We start from the raw sequence: 6,000 nt of genomic DNA on the forward strand, positions 1-6,000 counted from the left end.
CATGGCTCCTACGTGATTCCAACATGACGAATTAGCCTGTTCGGAAAGAGTGAAACATATTATTAAATAGCAGGCGATCCATCACTCGCAATATCTACCTCCAGAAATGGAAGAGATTCTCACGATGGTGCCAACAAAAACAGATAAATGCAGTCATGGCGCCTCTACCGGCCATACTGGATTACTTACTGAAACTCAATGAATCAGGCTTAACTATAAGCTCAATCAAAGTACACCTAGTGGCTGTTACAGCCTTTCACCACAAGGTGGAGGGAACATTAGTCTTCGCTCACTCAATCACTAGACCCTTCCTTACTGGTGTACAAAACATGTTCCTGGAAGTTTGATAACCTACACCCCCATGGGACTTGAACTTTGTACTCAAATGCCTCCCCAGAGCACCTTTTGAATCTTTAGCAACCTGTTCCTTCATTCATATATCTATGAAAGTGGCGTTTTTGGTAGCAATTACCTCTGCTAAACGGGTCAGCGAAATCAGGGCACTGATGGCCGAGACTCCTTACACCGTGTTCGCTAAAGATAAGGTCACATTGTGGCCACACCCAAAATTTTTGCCTAAAGTATCAACATCCTTCCATTTAAGCCAATCCATAGACCTTCCCACCTTTTACCCAAAACCACATGGGAACTCACAAGAGGCCATCCTACATTCCCTTGATGTCAAATGTGCCATAACATTTTATTTAGACTGAACGAAATCCTTCTGAAAATCTCCAAGACTATTTATTTCCACAACAGAACATTCTAAGGGATGTGCAGTATCAACCCAGAGACTATCTAAATTAGGGATTCTCAAACTGGGGGTTGGGACCCCTCAGGGGGTCGCAAGGTTATTACATGGCGGGTTGAGAGCTGTCAGCCCCCACCCCAGACCCTGCTTTGCATCCAGCATTTGTAATGGTGTAAAATATATTAAAAAGTGTTTTTGATTTATAAGGGGGGGGGGTTAAACTCAGAGGCTTGCTATGTGAAAGGGGTCACCAGTACAAAAGTTTGAGAATCACTGATCTAAATGGATCTCTACTTGTATCCAACTCTATCGACTGCATAACAAGGAAACCCCATCAGGGATCTGATTCCACTCTACGCCTGCCATTGCTACATCTATAGCCTTCCTGAACAATGTCCCTCTGATAGACACATGCAGCGCTGCCACATGGGCCTCAGAGCACACCTTTGCAAAACACTATGCTATCACTCAGTCCTCTATGTCAGATGATGTATTAGGCCTTACCATGCTCTCTGCAACAACACGCACGACTCCAAAGCCCCTACCATCCAGTGGGGCACTGCTCTACACATGCCTGAAGTGGAGCACCCTCAGGGACACTACTCAAAGAAGAGGAGGAAGTTACTCACCTTGTGCAGTAACGAGGGTTTTTCGAGGTTTGTCCCTGTGGGTGCTCCAATACCCACCCTCCTCCCCTTTACTTCGGAGTTTGTGCATCGAGCTCTGCCATAGAGAAGGAACTGAACGGGTCGGGTTGTGCGTGCACTACGTGAGGCGCAAACGGCACAATGAGATGACTGCTGTGCATGTGTGCCCTGACCAAGCACTGCTACCGAAAGTCTCCAATCTGCGGCGCAGGGATGCGCCAACACCTGAAGTGGAGCATCCACAGCAACGCACATCTCAAAGACCCGTTGTTACTGCACAAGGTGAGTAACTTCCTCTTATCCCCATTTACAGGTGAAGATAAACTGGGACTTAGTCAAGGTCATGTGATAAATTGATGGCAGGGCCATTATTAGGGCTTGGGACTTCTTGATTCCCAAACCTGTACTCATTCCTGCTCCTCCTCACATTGCCTTTTAATATATGTACATACTCTGCCACTTGTTAGGCCTTATCTGATCTGAATAGTTAGACTAGGTATTAGGCTGTATGTTCCAGTGCAGCACAATGGTTTCCCAAAAATGATTGTTACTCTGTAATCATAATAATCTCTGCTGCCCCTTGCATAGTAATCCTTAAGGTAAACAGGGCTCTGTAAAGGACTCTGTCCTGTGCATCCTAATTTTTGCCTTTGCTTTTCGAGAACCACACCCTTATTCACCTTGCTAAATGGACAGAAGACTTCAGTGTTTGTTTTGTTTTGTTTTGTTTTTTGGCAGCAATCCTCTAGGTAGGGCTTAGAGACTTTGGTGTTTGCCTCCAGAGACAAAACCAGAGTGAAATTTACCTCTCAGAAATCAATAGTGTTTGAATAATAAATAAATAAATAAATTATTTCTGCTTTGTTGGTATATCACGAGGAGCAGCTATTACACAGAAGCACTATATTCTGGAACCTCTGAGAATAAGTATATGGATACACGACAGACAATTCTGGATCTCTATTTGGAGAGCTGAAAAGTTTAACACAAAGTGGCTTAATGTGCAGTGACGGATTGCAGTATTTATAACATTACTATAATGGCAGGCTTCTAAAAGTCACACACAGATATTCTAAGGAGAGTTGGTTACCATATTTGTTCACCATTTCAAATGCATAAACAATAGCAAGTTATGAATAAAATATAAGAAGCTTGCTAACTTAAGTACTATAAATTTCACACAAACAATAACTTCTAAAGAATTAAAGACATTAAGTAACTACAAAAGCATTCATTCCTTAAATGAAATATAAAATGCCATGGTCTGACGTTAATAAAAATTTCTAAAATTGATTAGCCAATGTTAACAGTATTTAAAATGATCTGAATATGCATACACTGAAAAAACATTCATTTAAAAAGATGTAAATTATGTAGCAAACAACTAAGGCCCAGATCCTGCAAATATCACACAGGCGAGTCATTTTATACAGGTGAGTTGTCTGATAGAGCAGGGAAGTTTTGAGGATTGTGCCCTGGGACATCACAGCCAGGACAAACATCCTGTGACAAACTTAAATTTAAGTGAAGGACAGAAAGAGATTTGATGTCTATAATAACAGAAGTTAAAGTATTTTTTACATGGTTTAAGCAATTTTTATTTTATGCTTTATTGGTAAAAATTGTGTCTGAATGCTGTGTGTGTGTGTTTTTTTTAATGTATTTAGTTTGTTTATATTAAAAATATTAACTGACTGTTTTTGTTAGTAGCATGGGGGAATCTGTCTCCCTTGCAGGATCTAAGGTTTTTTGCAGGTGGGAGAAAGCAAGAAACAATGCAGGGGCGTGTGGGAGTAGGTATTGTGGAGCGGGACGGGAGTGGAATTAAAAAAATAGTCCTGTGCAGGGCTCTATTATAAACCCTCATGCTTCAGAACAAAAGTCAACCATTGTGCCTCCTTGCATTAGCTGGCCTGCACTGAACGTTAACACCAGCATTCCTGTAACTGGATACCATTACTGAAATCCATAATTTGTATGAAGACTGACTGCAGTACATGCTTGTTTGGCACCTGTCCACAATCTACAAATTATGTGTTTAGAACAGTAAGTGTACATGTTGCTTTTTTCAGTAAAATGAAGTATGTGAAAGAACATGAGAGTTTGCAAAATAAGGGCAAAATTCTATACTCAGCAGGTATAACTGATATTTGGCCTTTTAAAAAGTGTATGGAATAATTATAATGATTACTTGATCCTTATGTTTTACCATCACTTCTGATAGTTGAAGCATCCAATACCTGAAGTCTTTTAAATCATGAATTTAAATATATCTAAAGGATTTTATTTTTCTATGTTTTTTCCTAGTTCATTCTTGTCACATGTTCAGTTTGGAAATTAGAAAATTAACCCCATTAATCGCCGTTTGAAAAGAAATGTACATTGCATTCTCTCCGTTCTCTCTTCCCCTTTCAGATTAGTCAAAGTTCCTTTATTTCATTAGTTTACTCCATAAAGCAATTACATAACTGTTACCACAATAGAACTAGAATAGTGAATTACATTTACTGAAAATAACTGCAATTAATTTGAAATTATCTTTATGCAGTCATCTCCTACATATAATAGAATTATTCAAATGTCTCTGAACATTTTACATGCAGTACTGGAGTGAGTTAGATCAATCAAAAATTAATTGCTTCCAAGGCATCAGTGCAGTCTTCTGGGATCAGTTGAATCCCAGTATGTCACAATAAAGTCATAATAATTGATGTAGCATAGAATCATGCATTTGCCACTCACTTATAATAGAAGTTTTATTAGCCAAGCAGACTGGGTGGAAAAATGAAAAGAAAAAAGAAATGAAAATAAGTTAAATACCAGATAGTGGCCATTAATATTGATTTGATTCTGTGCTAACACAGTTCATCATCTTGACACTTTCCTTATGCTTAAAATAGCTGCCCTTGTTTTGCACAATTGCTTTTTCAGTGTATTTTGTATATTGACAATGAACCCTGGCATTCAATTTGTCAGCCCAAAATATTTCTTTTGAACTTTGCTGTAATGGCTTGGACACTTATGTACTATTCAGTGTCTGTGAGAATTTCCTTTTTGTTAATGGCTTGAATGTTGCATGATGTATTTTTGTTATACTGGGTACAAAACAGGACTAGGGTACTGAAAGACTAAATATTGTTTTTTCCCTCAATTTAAAAGCAATTTCACCTAATAATTTTTTCCTGGTCTTTGTTTGTTTGAAGTTATAAGCCATGGCTATTGTAGTAGTATAACTATTTGAACATTAATCGTACTGGTATAATACTTCTGATTTTTTTTGTCTTTGTATATTTGTATTAGTGGATGTAAAGTAATTATTTAGATTCAGATTTGATGTCAAAGGGTGAATTCATTTTCATTGATTCTGTGAATTGTACTGTCTTCTTTCCTTAGGATTCTTTTTATTTATTTATTTTTTTAAAGATACATTGAGATAGAAAAACTGGCTTAAGAAAAATCCTGTAGATTCAGAAGAAGAAATGGGATGCTTTGCCTGTTTAATACCTTTTTGTAATGCTGCAGCAAAGATAACTGAAATTCATCCTGTCTCTTATTCTTTCTTGTTTCTGTACCTGATCTATTATCTCTTGTTAAGTTCACTTGCTGCACAATTAACACCTTGTTCAACTGTACCCTGCAACAGCTTTTGCCTCACTGTATCCATTTCCCCTGTTACTTCCTTGCTCATTTTCCACTAAAATTGGTGTGATCTTTGTTGTAGTAGTTGCTGAAATGGTCAGTGAATGGTCTGGTCTTACATTTGAGCCGTTACTAGAGGAGTGAAAAGAAGAGGCAGTCATCTATGAAGAAGCAACAAGAGGACGGATTTTTAAAATGATCATTTTGGGAATTATGGGTGGAACATCTGCAGCCAAGTATGGCAGAAGATATAGAGACTTAAAGCCCTCATATTAATCCAAGATGGCACATCAAGACTAGGAAGTGGAATGTGATGGATTGAAGGAATAAAAAGATGACTTCATATTTTGTCAGAAAATGGCTTGATAAGACTCTGCAGGAGCAGTTGTATGGCAGAGTATTCACTGGACTCAGTAGGAATCACAGGTGAATTATGTAGCTTTTAGTGGAAGGACCAAGGAGACGAGTACATTTTATACCTGTTTTCAACTTATAGCTGTGACCCTTTAAATGTTTATTTTTTCCCAGCAAATCAGCAGTGTGGGTCAGATAAGCACCCACAACGTTGGATAGTTCAAGATAAGCATCAAAACTTTTAGCCCATTTCTTCTGAGCAACGCTCTCTCACAGAATCTCCAAGCAGGCTTCAGCTGCAGTACATAGCTGGGTCTGTGTGACACAAACTCAAGGAATCACAATGCTACAGGCCATAGTATAATGCTGTACCATTATTGCTGGGTGACCAATCCCTTTCTCAGTATCTTAGAGTAGTAGGGTCATCCCTGCCACTCTGTTCACCACGCACACTCAGTAGGACCAGAATTTTAAAAACCATCCACCCTCATGGCCCCTTCTGTGACCAGGAATGGCTTAAGGAAGAGACCCGAAAGCTTTTACCCCTTCTGAGAGGACATCATTTCTTATATACTTAAGCAAATCTTGTATAAGGATGCTGTCCTCTAC

This window comes from Terrapene carolina, unplaced genomic scaffold (genome assembly GCF_002925995.2).
Source record: "Terrapene carolina triunguis isolate 2854851 unplaced genomic scaffold, T_m_triunguis-2.0 Scaffold232, whole genome shotgun sequence".
In the NCBI taxonomy this organism is placed as follows: Eukaryota; Metazoa; Chordata; order Testudines; family Emydidae; genus Terrapene; species Terrapene triunguis.